This window comes from Falco rusticolus, chromosome 7 (genome assembly GCF_015220075.1).
Source record: "Falco rusticolus isolate bFalRus1 chromosome 7, bFalRus1.pri, whole genome shotgun sequence".
In the NCBI taxonomy this organism is placed as follows: Eukaryota; Metazoa; Chordata; class Aves; order Falconiformes; family Falconidae; genus Falco; species Falco rusticolus.
In genome coordinates this window covers 51,748,325-51,775,747 of record NC_051193.1, presented here as the reverse complement: position 1 = coordinate 51,775,747, position 27,423 = coordinate 51,748,325, and the positions used below count along the sequence as shown (strand labels likewise).

At 47.1% G+C, this 27,423-nt stretch overlaps 1 protein-coding gene across 3 annotated transcripts in view; it reads right to left on the bottom strand.

The window, feature by feature from the left end:
- Window positions 1–27,423, bottom strand: part of SLC8A3 (solute carrier family 8 member A3) — a 115,574-nt gene that overhangs the window by 66,311 nt on the left and 21,840 nt on the right. The window lies entirely within an intron of this gene.

Sequence of the window (27,423 nt, the reverse complement as noted above, 5' to 3'; positions counted from 1 at the left end):
TCTCTTGCCAACAAACTGCCAGATCCCAGCCAGAAATGCAGACAGTGTGCTGAAACCTAATTTGAAAAGATAGTCTTGCTTCTAGCTGAATTACTACAAGTATCCAAATTTCACAAGAGACAGGAATGTCCCTTCTAGGTGTGGAGCCTCCATAAAGGTTTTATAGTCCAGCATTTACCTATAGAGGAGAAGAAATGAGAGCAGCATCGGGAGGGAATTTTTGGTCTCTCCTGTCCAAGGACAGGGGTGTCAGACTGCAACAATGCTTCGTTATGGGTGCAGAACTACATTCTGGAGGGTTTCTTAATATGGCAACAATGGCATATTAAAGCCAGAGGATGAGATACATGCCACATCAATACCTTTCACAAGTTATAAAAGCTGGGCTTTCTAGCTTGAGTAATAGAGAGTCCCTTTGCTAGAGTTACATTTTGCCTCTACTGCTCATTTGAACAACACCAGAGAAAGAAGTGACTGTCATTGCTAGAGGGGCTCCAACCACTTCTGTCATCACACTGAGCTGGGATTCATGATGCCTTTAAAAGAGAGCAGGGAAGAGCTCACGGAGGCAGAGAGATGGAGATTCTCATCTAACCTGCTGGACTTACAGGAGTGGGATGGGTGGGAAATTACATTCATTGAAAAATCCAAGAAAGGGATCTCTTATAGGCAGACCTCTCTATTATCGGTCTGACCTGGACTGCAGGCTAGAGGTTTTATGATCTACTAGCAACATAGGGTAAGGCTCAAGTGCTGTCCTAACAGCAGGATGTTGCTAGCTAGTAAGGATCCCTGGACTTCACCCGTTTGACACAGTTCTGATGGGTTATGGCAAAAATAAGAGAGATTAGATGTTGCCATTCTTCCCAGCCTGGAAGAATCCAGGTGACACACATCCCCTATCATGTTCTTACTGAGGACTCTGAGAAAGCATCTCTGAAGGAAAATCAGTGGAGGATACAGTTATGTATACATGTGGTACACGTTACACTGCAGCCTCATGTTTAAATGTGACAGAGTGAGAAGATCTGCATATAGAACCTCGGTAGATTTACTGCCCAATAACTTTTTTTTGAGAAAAGGTATTAACAAGTATTTCAAATATTATTTACAATGTTTTGGTGGGTATTAAAATACTTCTGTACTACAGAGTCATACAGTGTGCTCTCTCTGAAGGCTGCTGGGAAGGACTGTTAACACCTGCACTCAGAGCAGACATCCATGTGATGACCCTGAGGTCTGACTGCATTAATGCTCTCTGAAAAGATATCCAGGGCCCGTGCTCCAGCTGCGGTGCAGGAGGAGAGGCAAGGTGCAGCACTGTGCCTAACACCCAGCTGCCCAGGCTGGACCCTGCAATGCTCTCAGAGCCACAGCGCCATCCTTCCAGGACACACGACCTGGATGATGGCCACCTGATGCTGCCGACTTTGCTCCAGCTGTGATAGTCCTCCACCAAGCTGCAGGAAGCACTGGTGCCAAAGAGCAGGAATCTCACCGAGGAAGTTTGGGAGAGCCCCTCGACAGCACTGGCAGCCGCCTCCTCCAGGCAACATGAATTTTACCTGTGCCACTCCTTGATACACAGCCATTTAATCTTTTTCTTTCTTTCTTTTTTTTTTTTTTTTTTTTTTTTTTTAATCCTCCAGAGACTGCACAAGCCCCACAGGCTATCTACTCTGGAGTTTGAACATCCCAACAGAAGCAGAGGAAGAACAGGGTTTTCATTGTTATCACAGCGCTGCCACCACCTCTAATTAGACACCACCATGTGCTGTGGCACTGGGGGCTGCCAGAGCCAGCCCCGCTAGGCTGCAGGGAAATGTGCTACACACCAGCTCCAGTGATTACATACACTGCTTTTGAGAAACAGAGAAGAGGTTTTTAACAGGAAAAAAATCGTAAGCCTAAAACCAAAGATAGTTTGGGCTTGGGGGCTGTAGACTTAAAAAAAAAAATAAAAGTGGCTACAATGACACAGCTAGCTGGTAACCCCCTGGAAGCCAGGCAGCCGATCATCACATCAGTGCCAGCCAGGACATTTCAGGGTAGGTTTTTCTTTTGGCAGATTTGTATCACTCCCAGATGGCTGAAGATCTGCAAAGACACACTGACCCGAGCCCTGGAGAAGCAAATGACCCGTCTCACTCGGCTGCACCAAGGCTGTAAGCCCAGCTCAGTCTTGAAGCTGAACCCTGTCTGCTGGTGGGTCTGTAGAGTAGCAGTGATCCCCCAGGGACCGGGCTGGATCCCCACAGGGGGCTCTGTGCTCTGCTGATGCCAGCCCACCTCCTGCTTCAGATTTACTGCTACTTCTGGCAGTCAATAAAAGCCTGCAATGCACTAGGCAGGAAACCTCCCCTCTCCATCCCTCCCATCCTTCCAGCTAGAGAGATCTGGGAAGATATATTACAGCAATAAAAACAAAAGAGATGGAAAGATCTGGGGGAGTTTCCAAGGTAGGCAGTGCTTCAATAAAGCCCAAGCAGGCTCTTGGGGGGGGTGCTGATCTCTGGGAGAGACCGCACCAAACAGCGGCAAGTAATTCATCTGCTGGAAGGGGAAACATCAACCCATGCTCATGTGATACCTCAGTGGGAAGGCAGGAGAGATAATTCAAACAGCAGGCAGTATCGGGCTCTGGGTTTTTAAAGCCCCTGAGTGGAAAAGCAGCCAGATGGGAAGGGAGATCTTCAAGCAGGAGAGCCAAGAAGCAGCCACACAAGAGCACTTCCACCCCCCTACTCCTATCACTACATCTCGGGCCCAGACCACAGTGATAACCATTGCTCTAGTCCCAAAACTTCAACCCACTCCTGCCAAGGCACTTCACCCACAGCACAGCTCTGCCCACCCTCCTGAGGCAGGGTGGCTCTGCGGGGCTGAACGGTCCCTAGATCACCATGTGCCTTACACTGCTGCAGGCAGAGCTAACATGGAAACTGTATGGGAGCCTTTTGATCACCTCTGCTCCTACTTGGCAGCAGGGACAGTCAATAAAACCGAATTCCAGTCCCTCTTTCTTAGCCCCCAGGGTCCTTTACTGAGGCCCTCAGGTAGATGGGACATGAGATCACATCTCCCTGGCTCAGTGCAGGCACTGTGCAGGGCTTGCTTGCAGCTCCTTGCCTCCCTTCACAAAGCCCCTGCTCCCAGACTAGGACCTACCCACAGGCAGGCTGGAATTCCCTGGGGAATGCACTCTCCACACAGATCTCCATCACCCTCAGCACCCAGACTGGCTCCTCATGGCCAGGCTAGCACCCAACCTTCTCCCTGGACAGATACCATGTGTGGTGTAACACCACAGCAAAGGCTGTGCTTTTGCATCTAAGGAGAAGGGAGAGAAACATTTAAGCCTAAGAAAGGAAGAAGGAAAGAGAAAACGTGTTCCTTCAGAAGGAAGAAAGAGGGAGGGTTTTGTAGCAGAGGAAAGCCCTGGTGACCCTGGAGGCTTCAGTCCCGTTCTTCCCCTCCACAGTTTCATGGTTTAATCTCACAAAACTGCCTCTTTGTCTTAGCTTCATCTGCAAAACAGGGTGTTAGATCTGTAAGGGATGCTAGAAGGTGCCACTGAAGAGCAAGTTGCTGCCCTTATGTCAGCTGTAAGGCAGGTGCCCTCGCTGCCTGCAGTAGGGTCCCTGCCCTGCTGCCTCCCAACCCAAAGCGGGCATCACACTGGAACACTTTAAGAGTCCTGCTACTGCTTGGGATTTTCATGCCCACAAAAACAGATGTTCCCTGAGGTTAGTCACCAGTTACCCAGAAATTACTTTCAACTCAAGCCTGGATTTCCACACAGTAAGGCAACACACAAATCTCCATTAAAACCTATTCTGTACCCCGTATCTTGCCCCGGATACGGATGTACATTCACATCTGTATTTTCTGACAACACAGAAACATGTAACCAACTTGTGCCTCCTGAGTGGCTCTAAATGAAGCAAGTCTAAGGGTCTACACTGGGGTTGTGTTGACCAGCCCACTGCCCTACCTCAAAGATCTCAAGATAGAACAGCAACTTCACTCTAGGACCATTGCACTTCAGGAGCACAGGAGGGAACAGACAGCACAGCACACTAAAATACAGCAACCCCTTCCAACACTGATCTACTTGGTACTGTTGACCAGAAAAAAAAAAAATCAACTACCAAAAATCAGGTAGAGAATAAATGAGAAAGTGATTTTCAGCCCTCATTTTCAATAAGTAAATGTATCTCTGCTCAGATCTTACTGTGCTCTTAAATAATTGGTTAATTCTTTCCCCCATGCAAAGCTCTTCAGTTCACCTTTAAAAGAAAGAGATGGATGATTAGAGTTCAGCATCCCAAAAGCAAATCTCTGCTCCCCACGCAAGAGGCAATAATTCAGCAGAGCTACACTGCCATCAGTCATGCTTCTCATCTTCCCAGTGCACCTTTCCTGTCACTACCTGGCAGGGGGAAATGGATGGTAGATGCTCCCGGCTATGTCAGTTTTGGGGATGGAAAAGATAGGAAAGGGGTGACCTTGCAAACACTGCCAGCAAGTCACATGTGTCTAGCTCTGAGATGGCTGGTGGTCTCTTTGTGTCTGCCTGGCTTTGCTAATTAGATGCTTTAAATGGTAGAGGGGAAATAGACTTAGTTCCCCAGAGTGTGGTTAGTATTACTGTGACTGTTGTCTTTTGGGTTTTTTTAGCGGTTGCTGGGTTCTTTGGTTTGGGGATTTTTCCCCTGCAACAGTTCCCATATGAAATAGGCTCAGTTTTCAAGTAAGAAGATTACTATTCTTATTTATTTATTTTTAACTGCCACTTCTGCAAGTCCAGCCTAGGTCTGACAGTCAGACAAGGTCTTGTCTGCTTTCCCCAGTAACAAAGGCCTTGTATTTACACAGGAAAGCCTGCTGCTGACAGACAAGCCAGGAGGTATCCCCATCCATTTTTCTATAGCTATCCTGTTTGTGGAAGACTGAGAACAGCTTACCCGTGCTGCCTGCACGAACAGAAGTGATTCACACAGAGAGATCAGCTCTTGGATAACATTAAAGCTGAGCAGCTGGTGGAGAAGGGAATGGACAATTATTTTTTTAAGACCTGCACTCATCCCGTCCCCCGTGTCTCTCTGTACAGCACAGCTAGGGAAGCACACAATGCCAGGTAGCCAACATCGTGTTGACAGCTCTCCCACAGCCATCAAGCCCCCCTCTAATGGAAGAAGCCCACCGCCACAATGCAAAAGCCAGCCACCAAGCCTGGAGGGGCCAGGGCACCATTCCCCACTGCTCCTCCAGTGCTGGTCCCTCACTGGGAAGCGGCAGATCTCAGGGGCTGTGCACTCTCCCGCAGGCTGGAACAGAACCCCTCTCTACTGGGGGAGAATTCATAGCAAACCCTACAGGGATCTTCACAAGGCTTCAAGTTGCCATGTTACTGTACAGCTGTCTATTTTAAACCAAGCACAAAAGTGGTCCATCATCAAAGAAATGTTCCTATTGATCAAGCCTCCATCTGAAGAAAAGACTATTCTTCTCCCCTTACCTCTTCAAACAAGCCCATTAACTTTACCCCAGTTATCAAGGGACATCTCACAGCTGTGGACACATCTAAGCTAGGCAGTATCTACGCCAGGGGAGTGGGGAAAGTACACATCCTCACAGTAGCTCTGACCTCATGCACACAATGAGAATTAACTCAGATTTCAAAATTTATCCCTTTTAATTACACAGTGAGATTTGTAACATTGGTAGGAACATTTAGATAGTTGTTCAAACACTTCTTTAGGAAATACAGTAGCGAGATTGCAAAGCTGGCAATATCCTGAATTTTAAAAGATCTTTCTTTCCATTTGAAAGAAAATGTTCTTCTACGCTTAACATATAAATAAATACATTAGACCCAGGGGTGTAATGCAGCAGGTGATTTGACTCCATTCAGCCCAGTGCCAAGTGATAGTTTTCTGCATTACTACTGAAAGATGCTAAATTGTGAGGTAACATATAGTTCAATGAATGTACTTGAAAAACCTATTTGGCCCCCAGAAGGAAGTGATGCTCAGTCACTGAAGATGCCCTGCCTTACATGGGCTTTGCATTCTCATTCCCCTGATCTCAGCCCATGCCATTGGATACATGTAAGGGCCTGATCCTACACAAAGCTCTGCTGAAGCCAATGCCCTGCCATACTGACACCCAATGCAGGACAGATACCTTCAGCTTCATCCCTACCTGCAGCTGGGCAGGCTGCTACGGCAGCTGCCCCTTCTAACTTGGTTCCAGTCTTCCTCAAAAATCACTGACCCCTGAAACTACACGTCCCCTGTTAGTGTAGGGATGCTCAGTCCTGGGCCTCCCTGGAGCAGAATGGTGCAAGAAGCAATGAACAAGAACAAGACCCAGGGCAAGACACCTTCCATGATTATTTCCATGAGCATTAGGGAAGGTAATGGCTGCTACATCACCCCCATTTTGCATGTGAAGGCACAGAGCTGTGATGGAGTTTCCCCACAGCTGCACAGCAAACCAGAGGCAGGTCCAGGAGAAGCCAGCTTCCCTCATCCTAGTACTACAAAGGAAGAGCTGGAAAAAGGAACCAGCCAGGCAGGTCTACAGTGGCCACAGACATTTTAGCAACATGTTGAAACAGATTTTCCTGCTTGCAGCTGCCTCAGCTGCCCTGTGAGTGCTTCCAGCTCACCAAGTCTGGCCAGTCAAACCGCCATTGCACAGCCTTCATGATAATCCAGGAACCTTAGTCGTGGGCTGGACTAGGTGTCCCCTCACCCATCCTTTCACCACTGTTTTGCTACAAGGACTGCTAGTAACCAAGTAGAGACAGTTCTTAAATCATTCCCCTTAGAGCTGCATTGTACAAGGCTGTTAAGGATGGCCAAGATGGGAAAAGATGCTCAACTGTATCACCACTGGGAAAAAATCCCAACAGAAGTTCTATCTAACCTAATCCTAGCCAACTCAGTTAGGGCAAATGGAGCTGTAATAAAGGTGCAATTTCTCTTTTTGCCAGTAAAGGTAGATTTTGCCCCAGCAGCTGCTGGGAGCGCAGCACACCAGACCTGCGTTAGGATGAAATCCAAGCTGTGCCTGTACTGGGTGCTCCACAGCTGGCCCTGCCAAGGAGCGACACTGTTGCCAGAGCTTGGGGGTGCTCCTGGGTGCCCTGTTACGATGATATAGTCCCAGACAGCAGTTCCAAGTGACCTTTGCCAGTTTCTTTCAGGACTGTAGACTTACCACAGCCTGTCTGCTCCCCCCATTTTCTAGGTTTAGCAGGAGGAAGGACACATGCTTCAGACACCACGTAAGAAAATGGCAATCCAGCAACACTGGGAAGGATTCATCTGCCTGGGGATGCTCCAGAAAATTAAGCTGGATTAATTAGGAGTGGGAAGTTAAGGCATGAGAAAACCCTGCGTGGACACTCATGCTCTGAAGTAACTTGACCTCAGTTCAGTTTAGCTTAAATCTCCCTGTAAAGGCAATTAGGCTAGAGTAAGGTCCTGGGAATGAGCTCATCCGCACAAGGATTTAACAGACTTTAACTAACATCTGCAGACAAACCCTCAGTCAATAAAACTAAAACTGGTCCAGGCTGGTTTTGAGAGACTTGAGTCCGATTGCACTCTGTGCATGGCCATCAACCTAGACACCAGCAGCACTGTGCTCCAGTTTTGCACCTTTTCCAAGTTTTCCACAGTTCCTGAACGTACCTTCATCTCTACACTGAGAACCAGATATTGTAACAACTACCAGAAACTTAATATCCATCATCACAGCAGAAGCCAGACCCACCACAAGCTTCCAGGAGAGCAGCATGGCCATAACTTGGACTCAACCACTCCAAACATACAGTTGCTACCGATACAGCTACAGGGTGCTTAAACCGCTAGTAGCCACTGCGGTCATGTTCTACCCCACCAGCTCTGGTCAGCACAGAACATTTCTAGATGTCAGCCTATCACTGTCATTTGGATGTTATTTTATCTTTTTGTTGTGCTAAGATAAGTGCCTGTTTCTTGGTTAACTAGTAAATCAAGGGAAAGATGTCTGCACTCAGCCATTAAAAAAAAATAAGAAGATCCACCCCAAAAAAGCATTATTTGATTTTGCTACAGAAAGGGATGCTTGAGACTGTGGTCTTAGCTCAGCAGTGTTCTGGCACATGTACTACATCAACAACCTATCAAGGCAATATCAAGGAAAACACTAGGATGGCAAAATTAATTTTGCCCCATGGCATAACAGAGATGCCTCCCCAAATCCCAAATGTAATTATTTCTCTTCACACATGGTGCAGACATCAACAACATAACCACATCTCTTTATTTAAATACCACAAAGCCATATTATATTGGTAAGTGCAATACCTCTCGGTACAGCAAATCTCTATGTATTACAGACAAAATTTCTCAGTCATTCACGAGAAAATAGTTTAGTACACTGCTCTTACACAACATACTAGAAATTAAATATAACGGCACATAAGAGCAAATTGCTGCAGGCATATTTAGGCCACCTAAGTTTTGCAGCTAAAATAACTCCGAAGTTAACTATTTCACCCTCCAAAGCAGAGTGCTAATGGACAGTGAACGGCATAATACACAGCCATTGACTTGGAAGGGAATTTTTGCCTAAAAGGCTTAAAGCAGTGGCTTTCAGCCTGCCATTTTGATGGCAGACTGCAGGCTGCTCCTGAGGGATTCACAAAAGGTTACTGCAAAAAACAAGATCACTATACACTATAAAACACCGTCAGATGTTTCTAAAGGGGCTCACATATTCCCCTAGAATATTCTGAAGGTGTGAAAAATTGAGAAGAGCTGCTAACCTCTGTATGAGGGGCAAACCTCTTATTTTTGGCCTGGTTTACACCAGTGTAACTCTCCCAATGTGAAGGGAGCATCTTCTGATGTATACCAGTGGCTTGCCAAAAATTAAGAAAGAATTAGGCATAGGTCAATTCAGCTGCACATGGCAGGATCAGGATAATTAAACTGGTGAGTGTACAGCAGACTGCACATATCTGATGAGATGTTTCACATATGAAGCTCTGCATGTAGAAGACACAGAGTACATTTGATTATCAGATAAACAGTTTGTAATAGTGTAATTCAATATTTTATCACTATATGCACTGGGGGCAGAATTAATGTTCTGCTTGGCATTATTAACTTCTAGGACTTAATCATGCAAATGGAACATTCTCTTAATGCATTTTTTTAAAATAGCCTCTCTTGGGTTTAAATGGAGAATGCAAGTGAGGAAAGGTGGCTCTTCATCCCAGGCAAGGATTTCACACAAAAACACCCATCGTTGGACATGCCACATGCTGTGCTCAGGAGGCTGTGGGACAGAGGAGCACCCCTGCAGACCCCCTTGGTGAGCACCCTGCCCCAGCTCCCACTTCAGGCAGCCTGCTCAGCCATGGGCTACCGGGGCACGGCATAAGCAAGCTCAGCTCCACGCTGTTTACTACAGAACAAAAGTCATCCTAACAGTGGAAAGGAAGGCTAAGGAGAAGCAAAGCAGGAACAATTGCAACACACGGTGTTTGTGAACATCTATAACAGAAACTTAGCTGTGTCCAAAGTCTGTGTTTCACATGGTCCCCTATGGATGAACACAGTTCAGCAATCACTAGTGCAGAACAAAGCTACATTCCCTACCTGATGCCAAAAATGCCATCAAATGTCTGTCCTGCTTACACATACTGAACATTAAACACCATTTAGCCAGGCCTAGCAATGTCCCGGATTGCCACTAATGTGTTCCTGTGTCAGGGTGCAGCGCTCCTGCTCTGCACGGCTAACTAGCGACGGCAGGATGAAGCTTGGCCCTCTGCAGTATCAAGCCTAATTCAGGAACAAGCAGAAGGGAATGCAAGGGTCTCCCCTCTTCGTTCTGGCTCCTAGTTACCAGGAACTTAGGGACCATCTGCACCCCAGTCTGTATCGACTGCATTGTGCTGAACACAAGGAGGGGGTTGTGCGAGCCTATCTAATCTCAAAACTCACTGGAGGTGACACCAGCATTATGTATGATGTTCCTCAGCTTTTCTCATATTTGCATTACTTGCCAATCCTGGCTCCTTTCTCCAAGGACTTTTAAAGCATATGAAGCAGAGGTGCACTTGGAAGCGAAAACACAAGTGAACTGAGAAATGGAGAGCTAGAGAAGGAGAGGAGATAAAAGATGCATATAGGAATATAAACAGAGAAAAAAAAATACAAAACTCCACCTGGTTTCTTTCAAGAAAAATGGAGGCTCGGTCCCATTCCCAGCTGCACAGGTCCCTATTGTTTAATGTAGAATCAGTATTCAAACAGTGAGCACAGCCAGCCCCACTGTACAATACCCAGTTGTTCTCCATCCTCCCAGGGCATGTTTGATGAATTCTGTCAATGCTGCTAACCTTCGGCTGGAGTGTGGGTGGCTCTGTCACCGGATGGCACAGCTTACACAGGGCCACTGCCAAAAGCACCAATTTCAAGACTGATCTCTTATAGCACTGATCTGATAGCACAACACGCTGCCATGCCGGTACCCAGCACCCAGAGCATCCCCTCTGGGATGTGCAGGCTGCAATTAGCAGGTGAATGTGCCACCTTCCCTGGGGCTGATGAAAGCACCTCAGCCCCTATCGACTGACAATCAATAGCCACTTCCCATCTCTCCCTCTCAGTTTCTGCAGTAGCAAGTGTTAGTAATCAAATAAGAGTGGCAGGTTGATAAGATCCTGTTATCAGTCCACCAGCAAAATGGGATTCTAGATCTAATCTCCTATGTCACATTTCTAACCCTGATCACTGAGATTTAACCCCTCCGATGACTGAAGTACGTAGCCACATTTGCTTGAGAGAAACAACCTCCATCCAGTCCAAGACAGCCAAAGAAGAGCCAAATTCTTGCTCCCAGTGAAACACAGGGAGAGCAGGAACGATTGCAGGAAAGGCCCCAAGTGGTAGAGATTACTGTTTGCTGCATCTTCTCATTGCTTCCTATTGCACTTCCAAGTCACAGCAAGAAACAAAAATGCCATGCAGCCAAAAGGGTCTGAACTGCCCTTTTATTCCATTTTTCACAAAAAAACTACCAAAAAAAAAAGAGGTTCTCAAAGAGTATTTCACAGACTCTCCTTCTGGGCCTGTGAAATCTCCACAGCCCCTTAGCTAGGAAAAGAAAATCCTTCTAGTCCATAGGGGACTTAAATATTTTAGTGCTTACTTGCACTCCAGACCTGGCAGACCTTAGTTAAAATCTCATGTAAATAGCCCAATTTCATGGCTATTTACTGACATGTCCTCATGGCACATGGCCATCTACAGACACCTGGACTGCCTGAGAAGGGAAGCTTTAAATAAACTGTCAAAACTGCATGGCTTCTGCTCTCCCAACCGATCGGGTCCAAGTGACATGGAAGTAACTTTGCCAACAGAACAGCAAATACCAGCAGAGAGATGGTTAACGCAGCTCCCTCCACCCACTCTAACTGCTGGAGTCTTTCTATCACATGTAAGAGGCTTCAGCTCAGGCTCTCAGAGGACTACTCTATTTAAAATTGAATGTTAACCGAAAAAAGAAGAAATTCAGAGTCAGGGCTGAAAGACAGCCAGACTGGCTGTTGTGTTACTCCACAGGAAATACATGATATCTGAGTTCTCAAGAAGGTGGTGCTTCCCCCCTCCTTATCATTAGCACTTTTAAAACTGTAACTTCTGGACCCTTTCTCCTTCTTTTTCTCCCTTTCTGCCAAATGTGCTACAACACCGGTGTCTGGAAGAGAAACCTGCTCTTGGGTCACCACTGCTGGGCCCCAGCTAGTTTCACACAACAGCATAGCCTGGGGGTGCTTGCTTTTGCCCTCGCAACCTCAGGGTGAGCTGAACTCTTAAAATTTAGAAATACTACCTGAAGGTCAAAGCAATAGATCATCAGGACAGTATGCTACTGCATGTCTTCAGCCATTTTCAACAGCCAACAACATCTGTGTACAGCTGTGCAGATGGAAAACCAACAACAGGTGGTGAGTACATATCACATGCAGCCATCATGCTAAGAGACATCCTCTAACGCTGCCCAGAGGGGGTTCAGCAAGCAGAACACTGGCCAGACTGGGATATAAGCTGCTACCACAGGGCTGCACACTCTTCCCAGGAGCTCTGCTATATGGCCTGTGACCAACACCTCAGCTGGTAAGCATCTACAAGCACACACCTATTTCAGATGGGAAAGCCATAAAAACAGACATTGAGTGGGAAATTCTAGCTCACCAGCTTTGCCTGGACATTCCCTGGCACAGCAGAGAAGGTGGGCAGCCCAAGGAGACCCTCCCTTGATATCCCAGTGAGGGCCAGAGCCGCTTCCACCTTTTACAGGGAATAAACCTCTGCAACTACCTGCAAAAATCCCAAGTCAGTAGCAGTGACTTACTGGGCTAACAGCTAATATTTAAGACATGCTATGATGCTGACTCATGTCCACAGGGACCTCCAGGTCCACGGGGTCTCACAGGGCCCATCCTGGGCAGCAACAGCTATTGAGACAGGAACACCATGGGGACATATAACTGTGTGCATCAGCATAACTTCTGGGGATCAGTTACAGAAGGGCGCTTAGAACTTTAGTTGAACATCAGCATTGGATAGGTGTCCAGCGCTGTGGTTTCTCCACTGTGTTGCTGATATTGATCCTCCTTATATAGTTCACTGATTACCAATTAATTATACACCGCTGATAAATCAATGCACTGCTTCAATCTTGATTTGGTTTAAGCTGCACAAACTGAACAGTTTTGCCCCACAGCACAGCTCCTTCCCCACAGAGCTGCTCCCAACCAGCTGGTCCGCAGCCTGCACCAGGGCATCAGCTGACCCCATCCCAGGCACCGGACCTGCATTTCTCTTGCCCAGCTTCCCAAGACCCCTCTTGGCCCGTTTCCACTGCTCACCAAGGCCCCTCCAGCCAGCAACCCACACTCCAGCATACCAATCTTCCTCTTGGACCATGGTCCCCATGGGCTCACCAGGGCAGGCCTGCACATCTCCTCATCATCCCTGGTGTGGATGAAGATGCTGAACTATTCAGGCCTTATGTTGACTCCTGAAGGTTGTGACTAGGAACTGGCTACCTGTTAAGTCTCAAAGCACCAACCACTACCTTTTCAGCTGGACAGACCATACAGCTTTTTCATCCATCTTGTAGTCCCCTATCAAGGCCGCATCTCCCCAGTCTGGCTATAAAGATGCTCTGGGAGAAGACATCAAAAACCGAAAGCCAAGGTAAATGACACGCACTGCTCTCTTCATGGCCACCAACTCAGGTGTCTCATCACAGAAAGCAATCAGGTTAGTCAGGCATGATCTGCTATGGTAAATTCATGCTGACTGTTCCCAGTAATTTCCTGCACCTAGAAATAGCACAATCTAACATATATCCCCTCCAAGTTGGTTGACCTTCACTGTAAAAAAGCCTCTTCTCGTAGGTTCTCAGGCTAGTCAAGGCTAAAAGCAATTTAAAGTTGCTACCCTAATAGCCTCTGGAGAGGTTTGGGTGAGTAAGGACTTATTGCACAAGTTGAGATGGGCACATACCCATGACACACGCCCTGACACCAGCTAACGAGCAGAGTAGGTTGTGAGCAAGACCCTGTCACCTTTATGGATGGGTCTTCAGTCTCCACAATTCACAGAGGTACTCAGCAGGGTCTGGGAGCAGGTCCTTATTGGGGGCAGTACAGGCAGCATGAGTGGAGGAGACAGTGGCACCACCTTCTGCCCACAACACATGTGGTGTGCATGTGACAGAGAGAGTGGATGGTGTGCTCCGTTGTTGCAAAGAGGTAAAAACAGATCAGGACTTCCACAGCTGCCAAGGGGTTAGCAAGAGGTTGATGCTTTAAATGGCAGGGCACTGGTGAGACACCACATCCCTGCAGGAGCCTTGCAGCAATAGCTGACATTCAGATCCAAGCAGGCTCCTCAGGGAGGGCTGAAGGAGCCCGGGGTGGCAAGAGCAGCAGTGCCACAGCATGACACAAAGCCCACCAACCTACCTCTATTCCCAAAGAGAACTGAGATGCCCCATCTGGGCACAGTAACTGAAGCATCTCAGAGGCAACCTTGGACAGGCCATCCCAGGGAGGCTCTGTTGTTAGCACCTGGTGCTGCTCGGCGGCCGTGCGGGAAGGCAGGCTGTGATTTCTGCAGCAGCTGTGCTCTTGCTGAAGAAAAGCATCCATTTCGAGTTGCTGCATCCCAACCATACCAGCCACGCTGCTCTCCGGAGCCTGTGTTTTCAACCGAACACCATGCAAACTCTCTGATCACCCTTCCAGCACTTACAGCTCACTGCCCCGTCACTCATACCTCGCTCACTGCACGTTCCCCAGGAGCAGCACAACCCTCCTCATGGAACAGGCACACTGCTGCCAACCACAGCAGCCCCAAACCTGCCCCAGATGGGCATCCCCTCACCCTGATCCCCTCTGCCCTATGGCATATCACAGGACTATAGGCTGCCAAACACAGTGTGCCTATAGGCCCTTGCTTTTGTTTGGTAGATAAAATGATCCTCCTGCTCCATTTGTTGAGCAATTTGGGATCCCTTCATATGAAAGGATAAATATAAATGCAAAATACCTTTAGTTGCTATGAGAAACTGCCTGAGGTATCCAAATCATATTACCCCAATATTCCTCAGGCACTCTCCGTGCTCTGCCTACACCCTTGTTACAGAAAAACCTTGTAACTAAGCCAAGTGAAGAACAAGCCAGCTGGTAAAAGGGGCTTCCCTAGGAACAGAAGACCAAGGTGTTACTCCACAATTTCTGTGCAAATGCAGGTGAGCAGTGAGAGTTACTTCAGAGCTGTGGTGAAACCACAACCCTAATGCAGCCAGGGAAGAGCTTGCCACAACTGTGTGCTTAAGTCTCTCTCCTGTTCTGGACAAGGATGTGGTGCTCAAGAGCCACCAGGTTTTACACAATGGTTCAACTTTTTTTTTTTTCCCCCATGCCAAATCTCTTGCTTTGCTGCAATGTTTGGAGCTGGAGATTGTCATTACAGATACTTAGATGCCAAGCAGCAAGAAGACACACACAGGGAAGAACGCTGCTTCTCTCCTCACTCCAAGCCATACTCTGTTAAAAGCAGTGCTGCCTGAAAAAGATCAGATGGCTTCCCAGCGTGACCTGAGGCATTCACTGGCAACAGGTATTGGGAGGAGGCAGGTTCCAAGGTGCCACATTTCTTTGTTTTTTTGGGGTGAGGGGAAGAGTAGAGACAGCAGCAGGGAAAAAGCACGAAGCAGAAAACAACTCCTCCTTCCCATGGCTTGTCTCAACAAGGTTGAAAGTTTCTTTTCCTAGGAGTTACTGGAGGAGGAACTAGGAGATAAGTTTCAATCTACCTCCAAGACATCCCCACTGACTGAGAAGTCCCGGTTGAAGTACTGGCCCTACAGCAAGAAACCAAACCCCAGCTCCTCATTAGGCAAGACCACCAAGGCCCTGTGGTTCTCAGCAAGTCACTCTCATCCATTTCTTTTTCTCATGCCAACCATGTTGCTTTCTATCTGCCTTTCTCCAGATTACTTAGCAATTCACAGCTAAGCTCCTTCAAGCCCTGGGCATATCCCCACCAGGGCTGGGCTGGCCAGTGATTCCCAGTGTAATTGTCCCCAAGGAGATACCAACACCACCTAAATACACCTCTGCTGCACCTTTGGTGATTCAGCTCCCAAAATGCCAGTCAAGGACACTCACTGGGATTCAGAACCCTTGCCTTCAAGGTCAGCACAACGTTCTCCTGCCTCCTGATGCGAGCAAACCTTGCTTATCCACTGCCTCCATCAGCTCTCAAAGGTCCCTTCCCTGCCCTTTTCCCTGCTTCCATCTCCTATTCCAAAGTTGCCCAGCTCACTCAGAGCTCTAAAATTTGAGGGCACAAAAGCACTTTGGGGCTGACAGCCAGCAATGTCAACAGCACTCACAGCAACTACAATCCTGTGACAGGGTTTATTCACATGGGAGGACAAACTTTCTGGGAGAGCCCTCTGAAGCTGCTGAACTGCAGCAGGGTTGGGGACAGTATGGTCTCAGCAGTGCATTGTCAGACCTGTATGCAGCAGGAGTATCCTTTGACCACAAGGGAGCTAATACTGTTTTCCAGTGGACTTCTACTGTGGGCAAGAAAATTCCTCCACACAATTCTTTTTGGTACTCAAAATCACTCCAAGCCCTCACCCCACTTTCCCTCTTTTTTTGATTTAAGCTGGTGCCTCTGCTAAAAGTTAATTGGAATTACAGTATCCCATGGACACTCCCTACATGGCGGTCAAGTGTGGTGTTCCTTACTTCTAGCCTTAAATGGTTTCAGGTGCTGAGATACTACGGTTCACACTGGCGGCAGCTGCATTTCAACTGGCACTACAATTATTTGTCTCCCCAAAACATTGGAACTTGTATCAAAATTTTACAGGGTATCAGCAGGAAGGTAGGACACTGCCTATAATGGAGCTCTGCCCCTTCAGCACACTCTGTATCACAGCCTATTACTACCCATCAAGGGGCAAAAGACAAGTTTAAAGGGTTAAAGAAACTTCCCATCCATCAAAATTCTTGGGAAGCTTCAGAGAGGATGGTGAGAGTGGAGGTGAGCAGCCCTGGCTGGAGTTGTCTGAGGGCTGGGAAGAGGGATGCAGGGGCAGCAATGCTCACGTGCTGCTAACTGGTTTATTGCACTGGCAGGGATTCCCTTCAGAAGCATTTGGGTAAGTGCTGTACACCGCCGAGTTCAATCTGTGCTAAGCAGATTAGTTCCTTACCGGTGAAAGGTTCTGGGCAGCAGCAGAGAGTTGCTCGCCATGTGATACAAGGGGGCTGTCATTACGTTTCATAGATATGATATAATTATATGCTCCCTGGAGGGTACTTCTAATTGAATTACAGGGTGTCTCACAAGTATTCTGGGCAGCAGTTCGAGGAAGCTCTCAACACCCAGAACAAGATAGAGATACCCTTTAATTCCATTAGATGTACCTTCCAGGGAGCGGGCTGTTACTCCATGCAGCAACTGACTTAAAAAAAAACAAACCACAAAACATCTTCCCCCAAAACTGGAAGGGAGGTGCCTTTAGTGGGAGTTTGTTCTTGCTGCATGCTTCTTCCTTGGGCCTCTTCTCTACAAGTTTGCAGCCCCACAAAACTCCCTCACCTGCCACCTGGGACAGCCCTTCACTGCAAGGGAGAAATCTTTCCGAGAGCAGTTGTCCTCCCCTGCCTGGGTGGCTGCTGGGCTCCATTCCCAGCATGGAGCCAGGAGATACGGCACTGCATGAAGCATCACATGCCAGGCCAGATGTACAAGGGAGTCTCAGCCCTCTTAGAAAAGACCCTGAGAAGCGGTCCCCAAAGGCAGGACATTAATAGTCCCAGGCCAGGCCAAACAGGGGCTCCAGTCATTACAGCACACACTGGCAGGGTCCCCCCTCACCCATTTGTCTTGCCTTCAAACACCCCAGAGCTGCAAACCCTGGTCTCCCAGAGACAGCCAGGCAACCCTGGGACAAGGCAGCTTGCTCCCAGGCTAGCCACGCTTCCATGGCTTGGGTGTCCAAAGCTATGCTCCCAGGGGTCTATTTCAACCCTTAGATTTTGCTCTCCATTTTAGTACGGACTCATTCAGTTTTTCCTCATGAACTAGCTCTTCCTAGGGGAGTTGCAGCACCAGGTTTGCAAACTCAGCACAGCCTGCCTGTTAGCAGCGTGCTGGGGACCGGTGTGCCCAAACCGCTCTGCACCATGGCACCTCACCTCCTCAGGCTCACGGCTAGCCAGAAGCACTGCACAGAAACACATGTGGACCTACTGCTCCCCACAGAGCTCAGGGAAGAAAAAAACCTAGCTGTCCACTTACTGATGCTCTCAGCACCAAAGGCAACAGCTCCTTGCTCTTTACCCTCTCCTCTGGGGGCTGTGCACCAGGAAAACCACCTTGTGCTTGTCTCCTGCTTCACCACTGCCATCTACAACTTACTGTCAAGACAGGGGAGATGTCACATCTGTTATGCCTTTTTTTGCTGCTCTGTATTGTACAAAGGATGGGATAATCAGGCCCCTGAGCTTATTTTTTTCCTTTCTTTAAGTCACCTCAAGGGAAAGCTAGCACCAGCTGCCCACCACAGACTCTAATGACCTACTGAAGCTGTCATCAGCTCCAACTCCCACAGACCACATCTGGCACTGCTCCACTTGTCAGGCCACAAAAAGAGCAAGACAGACAGTTATGCCAAGCAATCGCTAATTACAGAAAATAAAGATCTTCCAACACAGAAGAAGCGCATACAGCTCCTCATGCTTCCGCGGCGCTACAGCCTCAGACACCAGCAGCAGCCAGGCATCTGGTATGCTCCAACCTGCTACAGCTTTCAGGTACTGTTCTGCAGGACACAGTCGATGAAACCCTAGCAGCCCAACTGCTAGGCAAGCAGTTACTGCTCACACACAGTCCATTCACTGCACTTCTGCATTATTCACAGCTCTGCCCACCTCTGGTGGTGTCAGCTAACAGGACACATCTGGGAAAAACTGCGAATTCACACGTTCTCTCCCCCCAGCTCTGCTACAGAAAAAGAAGACTACTGTGAGCTATCAAAGCTAACCACAAACCACCCCAAAACGAAGAAGCATTTCTGATGTCTTAGAAAACAGGGCACTTGTCGCGACGGAGGGAAGACGCAGTCGCTCAATATGAGTGATCAGCAGACTTCGTTTATTGTCCCTTACAGTCACCTTTTATGCCTTGTTATAATTAGCTCATACATATTACAAAAGTTAAACTCATTATTGGTTAGTTGCCTAAATACCAAGCCCGCCCCTTGTTTCTCTTCTGTAGTTTTCTGTTCCCACCTGCAACATTCTTTTCCCACCAAAATCTTCCTGTTACTGTGTAACAAGGACAGCCAAAGACAGTGTATTTTGCTTTACTTCAGATAAGCTGAGAGCAATGTGCATTTTTGTCCAGCCAGCTGGACTATGTCTATGTGACCCTTTTCAGCTAGTCAGTTATCCACAGGCACTCTGTGCTTATTTGGACTCACACAGCAAATACATCGGTCCTGGCACACCCTTTCTAAACAGCATCATGGTCCAGTTGTCTTAACTAAGGGAGGCAGAGATAGCAGTATTAAGCCAAAACTTAAAGCAATTGCTATTAAAGCAGAGACCAACCCAGGAGGGAAGACAGGTAAAGCAGAGATAAGCAAAGCAGAATTTCTGCATTAAATATGGATAACTTTATCACACTTTTGTTCTCTAAAGAAGAAAAGCAGAGCAGCATTGTGCTCAGGTGGGCATTTTTATGATGGTAGGACCCATTCGGCTTGCTTATCTCATGGAAAGAAAAACAGAGGCACAAAAGGTAACTCCTAGCCCATTTCACTTTAACAACATACTTTTACAGAGAGCACCAGAGGCGCAGCAGCAAGTAAACCTTCAACGACACACTCAGCACAACAGCTGTAGCAGGCAGGAGCAACTGCTCCTGGACACTGTTTGGAGAGGCAAACAGGGGAGAGGGAAAAGGCCTCTTTCCTTCCCAGCACCTAAAAACACCAAAGAACACTTTCCACCATCTAACAGACCAGAGCCATGGCTTTTTCTCACCAGGGGTAGAGCATTAAGTCCTGGACTCTTCTTAATACCCACAGAGGCTCCACACCAGCACTGGGAAGAAGAGCAGCAGGACACAGCAGAGGCTGTCGGGGATCCGAGGTCCATGGGAGGGTTTCCAGGAGCTGCAGCCCAGCCCTGGGGCTGCAGCCATGCTCCACACCAGGCTGCCCAGGCTTTGAGGCAGCTCGGCAGGTGTCTCCATCAGCCTCCTAAGGACAGGTCCTGCAAGCCCTGGCAGGAAGAACTGCTTCTACCTGACATTCAGGCTTCCACCCCACTGCCCCTCCAGCACAACCCACCCAAAGGGCCTGACCCACCGAGCAGCCAGGGCCCGCTCAGCACCAGGACTGGCTTCAACTAAAATGTTTGCAACAGTACGTGCTGGCACCCAGGCAGAGACTTGAGGGGCCTCATCTGTCAACAGCCCATCTGCTAAGGCAGCTGTAAATACGTACCAGTCCACATTCCTCCCAGCTTTAAATCTGCTGTTTTCACTGAAGCTAAATGGAGGATGAACATGGTCCCTGGTGTGTCTATCAGCTAGTACAGCAAATTCTCTTACCACCTCTTATCCTGACATGAGGTAAGTAAGAAACAACTGGCTTGTTTCCACACTGGTACCAACAGGTAAATCATCTCTTACTTGAAAGAGCTGCCACCTTCTACCAGGATCAGCTGCTTTATTTAGCCACAATGAAAACTTGCTGGAGGACCTATGGCTGGGGAGATATTAGACTCTGCTGTTCTCCTCATCTCATTTAGAAAAAGGAGAAACCCATATTTAACTCAGAAACTTTGTTACCACTAATCTGTTAGAAATCAAATACACATTATAGTGATTCTGTAAGTAACATTCCCACTGTGGGTTAAAAAAACCTCCCAGCACACACCTGGAGTGATATATGGTCTATCAAGCCTTGCCACCAGCATCTCTTCTTATTCCCTGAAGCTGCGTCAATCAGACTGTGTTTTCTCCTCCTTCTTATAGGTTGGAAACAAATGACTAGTACCTCTGCAAACCTGTGTATAAAGGGTATGATGTCCAAGCCACTCATTTGCAAAGGTGCTCCACACAATAATGCGTGAGCCAGTATGAGTAAAGGAGGCAAAACTCACCCAAGCCACAGTAGACTTGTTTTATCTTTAATCAGCTCTGGTCTGCTGTTTGTTTTTAAACCCAAAACTTGATTTTGTCATCTGGCAGGGTGCATTTCCCTGTGTTGGTTCAAAGCTAGGAATATCACTGCCCTCTCATACATCCCAGAAGATCCCTTCCAAGGGCCTCCTACTTGAGGAACCCATGAGCTTTCCAGGGGCTTCTCTGCCAGATCAGAGCATGCACCAGCTCCAAGGAGCCAATTTCTACCACATGCCTCCCTTTTGAGCTGGGGTCCCAGGCCTCCCCTGTTTAATGCTGTCACAAACTCATACAACACCTCATCTGGTGGGCAAGAAGTCACAGTCTGAGACAGGATGTAATTTGTCATTCTTCACGGACAGAGGGCAAAGTGTGTCCCCTCAACACCTACCAACAGGACTATCTGGGAAGGTGAAGGTCAGCTCAGGGTTTCTCTTCTTCCCAAGACGGTGCCATGGTCTCACATTTCTGCAGGCTGATTTCACATATGCTCCAGAAACAGTCCCCTGACACCTTACACTAATCCCCTGCAGGTCACATCACCTAGACCTCACAGTGGGAGTACAGCAGAAACCCAGAGCATGTGTGTGCATGTGTAAAGGACTAAAGTTAAATTAGAAGCTGCCACAGTTAAGAACACTGATATAAGAATTTCACATCAAGAAGCAAATACAACAGCCTTTCACCACTGGCAACAGAGTGGAGAAAAGTTTTTTTTTTAACTGGAAGACAGCTACTACTATTTTCCCTTAATCTGAATTAAAATGGGAATCAAGAACTTCTAATTTATGTGAAGATGTAGGAAGAGAAAGCCAGAAAGAGCTTACCCACTGATGGAAACAAACTGGAGAAGCATCTGGAGAATTTAGTCTCAAGTTCCATCTCAAGAAGGCTCTAATGGGAAGGAGTGTGTCCCGAGAGAAGGAAACCATCAGCCTCAAATAACAAATTCTCATTGCTTGGAGTCCCACTAAGGTGTGAGAGAATTGTGAGATACTACAGCTACTGCCTGCACCAACCTGATCTGCAATAACTGGGGAGAGGTCAGTGAATCTACATAAATTCACCGTGGTCCTGAGCTACAGGAAGTTACAAGCTTGATGTACACAGACCTTCTTCTGGATAGTGCACGGGCCAGTACTTCAGGGAGATCAGCTTTATTCCTGCCTTTGCTTCTGATCTGCCGGGTAATCCAGAGGGAAGAGAAGCTGCTTTCTCCATATTTTTTCCCCTATCTGTAAAATGTGAACAGCGTCCCTTGATCTCCTTTGCAAAGTGTTGAGTTCTACTGGTGAAACACTTAGCAAAAGAGCTAAGTATCATTAAAAGCATTCCCCTCAAAATGCCACAACCATGACTGCACAGGTGATCAAATTAAAAAAGTTGACAGTTTCCTCAAGCACTGAATGGCAAAAAGGAATGACAATTACACCAAACCTCAGTATGACATCCTTGCAAACTAGAAAACTGCCATTCACCTTTCTCCATTATCACCTTCACCAGATCTGCTGGGGGAAGCTAACAGCCACCACAGCAGAACCACGAGCAAAGGGTTGGGGCCCAGGTATCCCTGCACCCAAGCATGGGTAGACAGGAGAGGAAAAGGAGGAGGAAGGGATACTGACCTTTCCACCAAGGAGGGCAGCAGCACTGCGGTGGCTGCCTGGGGCAGCTGTTAACCACCAGCCTTGGGGCACAGCACCAACCGGAGCTCTGGCCCTCAGATGCATACGTACACACACTCTCCATGAGCCCACCTGCCAGCAAATGCCTGAAGCCCCCAACAGAAAGAAATGCATGTGGTTTTCTACTGCTTAGTGTAATGGCAGCACTCTGGAGCACCAGCGCCACCAAACTTAAGCACACACTCCAGAGACAGCCCAAGGCTCACAGTGACTCCACGGAGCAGCCACAGTCATGCACACAGCAGCCTGGGGGTTTCTCTGGGGACAAGCAGACAAGGAGAAACAACGTGCAATTTGCACACAATGTCCTGCCCAAATCCTAAAGGAAAGAAAAAGAAAAACGCCTGCCTCGATAGGCAGCAAGATTAATATGTTTGTCTCCAGCAGTCTCTGTAAGAATGGAGGAGACAGCCCTTCTGTTACTGAGAGCTCTGCTTAACACACACATAGATTAGTGATGGTAGGTTTCCACATGTTACCAAAGTTCAGCCACGCTGACTTTGCAAAGAGGCTTTGCAGGCCATTTAATACCAGTTTAACACCACAGCATCTCTCAACACCCAGCTCTCTCCTGAGCCACAGACAATACTCTTGAGAACTATAGACTCGGGGGAGATGACTACACCTCTAGCAGCCTTCAGGTCCTGCAAGTCATTGAGTGACCAGCAACAAAGGCAAGTAACAAAGTAGATCTCTTGGCATAAACCTTAGCTCCGTGTAGCTGCTGCAATGGCATGGCCACAGCAGAACTTACCGCTTTATTTCCTAGCTAGCATAACAATTAGCTACTGGTAACTTATGGATCTTCCTAAACTTTCTAAAGCAAGACCTAGACTAATTTCCCTATGAATTTAAGCAGAGGAAACAATTTAAACAGAGAAAATTTAAATTAAATTTAATGACTTGCTGGGAGTTCTCTTTATTATGCAAAAGAAAATCCTTTAAAACCCAATTCACTTTTTGCTGCTGGCTCTTAATGATTTCTTTATTGCTTGGACATGATAAAGCAGCTGGGTCAATCATTCTTCTACATTATCATACCTCCAAGAACCTGACATTTATTTCCACACAAAATCATTTAACAGAAAAGCGTTCGGTCATCTTGCAAAAAAAAAAAAAAAAACACCACCACAAAACAACAACAACCAGAAAAACAACTAAGGTGGTGGGTTTTTTTTTTCCTTTTAGTCAACAAGAGAGCTAGGATTCTGCTTCAGCTGCTTAGGTCATATCTGACCCTCACTGGAGTAGGAGTTCAGAAATAATAGACATATTGAAAAAGACACAGCATAATCAAATATTTGAGAGCTGATCAATTCCCTTTTCAACAGATGTAAGCATTCAAGATTATATAGCTTGATTTATAGCTATCCAACACCCATACACATCCATACGCACACACACACACTGCATGGGACCATATTTCAGTAACAACGGCATTCCTCATCTCATCCTGCTTCCTCTTGTGCTCCCACCCAAACGTGAGTAAGGAAACTTTGACCATGTTAGTCTAGAAAGAATCACAGAGGCAATAAGCAAGACCCGGTGGCAGGATCCATTTCCCTCTCATTCTGTAACATTTGCATCAACCCATCTTTTTTTTTTTTTTTTTTAGTCCCACATATTTTAGGGAAAGCCTCTTAAAAAGAGCCCTAAGATAGTTTATCTTGTTATACTTAAGTGCAAACCCATTCTCCATTTGGCTTTCAGGGAAAGTGCTTATCCTTGGCCCTGGGGATTTGGTAGATGGCAGCACCTCTCCTACAGTTTAATCTCAAAGATGCTGTGTAATCCACTGCCCCCCAGATTAATCTTGCCATCACTACAGTTAAGGAGGCCAACCTACAAACTCCTTACAGATCACCTGCCGCTACAGAATGAGAACTGAAGTTTCTTAATTCGTGTGTCAGAGAATGAGCTAAGAGCACGAACTGAGGCTTCTACTCTCCTCCAGTTTACACTGATCAGTGCTTCTTTGTGGCTGCAGTTCTGCAGACCCTTAGCACACATGCACAGCCACAGCAAAGCTTAGCACTGTCTTATGTGTTTGCAAGGTGCTGTTAATTCATTTCTTGACTCCATGAGTCAAAAGTCTTTTTGACGTGACTCCATGAGGAGAACGCTAAGGTTAAAGCGGTGAGGTAGGCAGGACTCCATCCACAAGCAGCTCCTACATCAGCTTGGAAACCAGAGCTCAAGTTTCACCTTTCTTAGAGGAGGGACTCATTAGCAGGCTGAAGTGGGGAGCATGTAACTTCTCACTACTTTCTGACCCTCAGTCCTTAGCATAGATTACTGACCACCTTAGCCCTCCTGCTTTCCTCTCTGTTCTGCACCAGGCCTCATAGACCCTCGGTCCCCCCGTCGGTGTGCAGGGCATGTCAGTACCTCGTGGTGGATCCCCTCCGTGGCAAGTCGTTTAAGAAGTACGGCTTCAAATATTCAGCCAGGCAACCCCCTGGCCATCTGGTGACCCAGTGTCTTCATACAGCCTTGTACCATGACCCTACACTGCTCTCTGGGTGAGAAAAACTGTCCCAAATGCCCAATCCAGCCATCTTCCCAAACTGGGCTCACCAAAACCAGACAATGTATGTTGGAACAGTAGCATTACGGGTCTGAACTCCAAATTCAGACTGAATCACCTCAGATTTGTTTAAAGTCTAAATAAATACTTGCTCAAAATTATTTTTCTGCATTCGGAATTAGAAAGCAAAAATGGAAGAAGAAATTAAATCTACCCGTTCCACTACAGGTTTTTATGGCTGCTTCCACCTGCACCTCAGAGAAGAGCTGGAAAAGTATAGCAGCTGGCCTGTGTTCACTGAATTTAAAGGCCAAGGGCTGATTACTGAAAACTGCCTTCACATGTTTCCAGCCCAAAACTCCATTCCCAGAAGATCTGGAGATTTAAAATGAATCCCCAGAATGAATAAAGGCAGCCTGCTGGCTGACATGATCTCCCTCCTTGTTAGTTTGATTAAGTGCTATGTTGACACAGCTACACTAATTCAAGCTTCAAAACAAATTCATCTCTGCTAGCCACATGTCTCCATGGCCACTGTGGCTAGCAGGCTTTGTTCCCAGCGGTCTTCTGATGCAGAAGTGAAAGTCACATCAATGCATTAGGTGTGGGACAGTTTTAAGTACACCACAAATATCTCATCTGTGCTCTAGGGCACCTTCTCTGGGTCACAAACCACAGTGTTAAGCAACCTACACACCCTTGTTTTCTGGCTGGCCTTCATTGCCACTAGAGTCTGTCCCACAAGGATACACATGGTCCTGCTGAACGTGATTTGTTTTAACCTAAGTGAAGCAACTATGCGGCTATGCTCTGACCTGTCACAGTTTTCAAAGACAAGAAGAAGTCTTCCATCAGCCAGAGGATGAATGAAAAAGAGAACAGTCTGGAGTAAGATGGCTCATGGGCTTATTCTCTGGTACCCCAGATTTGCTGGCCTTTCACTAATGGGCCTTCCTCAAGCACGAAAAGCCTCCTTCCTTCAAGACCTAGCCGAACCAAGGTAGTACCCATTATATTTTAGGTAGTCTATTCATACGAGACTGTAACTACAGCTCCATCTGACATTCTTCTTCACTTTCTTTAGAGAAATCAGCTTGCAGCTCAATTAAGGAGACTAACCTGCATGGCCCACCTCCCTGCAAAGGCCAGATGAGGACAGCTGATCCTCTTCCAGCTCTGATAGTGGCTAAAGCCAGCCACCCAGCAGCTTCTCTTCCTTTAATAGGAAGAACATGTACTTATAATCAAGCATCAGGACTGTGGATATTAGCTGGATTAAATGGTTTAGTGGGCTAAGGCAGAAGGTGCTGTTGAATTAGGGCATCCCTACTCCATAGCATTCAATATACTAACATCCTTTTGGATACTGTATTGGGAGGCTTGGTACAAAGATTTCCTTTCTCTGATGCTGGTTCCAAGTCTGCACAATCCTTCCTTTGATAGCTCAAGTGATTAGGTGTTAACTAGAGGAACCTAGGCACTTAACACCAGGGAATTTTAGCACCAGGCTCACACGCCTCTCCCTACTTAGCTAAGGGATTTTTCTCACTCCTCACCAATGTTAACAGCAGGTACTTAAAGCAATTAGACCTCTCTGGTCTTTATTACTTCCTAGCTTGGTATCAGCTACTTCGTACCAATAAAAGAGCTGAATTAACAGGACCAGTGCAGCCCATTCTGCTTCCCTTCTTTATTCTGTATGAAAACACTGGGTCATGGAGCCACATGGACAGGCTGTGAGCTGCAGCGCTTTAGACCATTACTGCCAATTGCCATGGTATTTTACAAGGGGAAAACCACAGGTAGTAAAAGAACAAGAGGTACGGAGATCTAGGGAAGGTGATGTGGGGAATATGGGTAGACCATAGGGACATAAAGGCTGGAAGGATTTCACGAGTCCAGCAGAATAGCTTGCAGCTGTGCCTATGCTATGAAATAGCTGCCACACAGACCTGCAAGTTGCACAGACAGCCTAGGGACACAGGTACAATGTGCTGCTCCTGTGAAAATAAAGTCCCATGTCTACTGAGCAGCTCTTGCTTGCCGGGGAGTAACTGTTGCAAACTTTTCATCTAGGGATTGCAATAAACTCCTGTGTACTCTATGAATGGTGTTCAAAAAGAGGCTTTCCAGTATTTGCCCAGCTCGGTAGAAGCTCGCCCTTTTTTTCCTCTCTCTACCTTAACTCTCCATTAACCCTTAGCTTTAGTACAGGACCTCAGAGAATGATGTATCCCCACCCCCAAATATTTCTAAGCTTCACTTTGAAATTCCCAAGAGGGAATGGACAAGAGCTTTGAGCTCTTAAATCCTGCTGTCGGTTCTTGCCTGAAAGAGGTAAGTAGGAAAACTGATGGAAAGCTGAAGAAAGGAGCCTGTCCCTTGTCAGCATTCACCTGTAATGGAT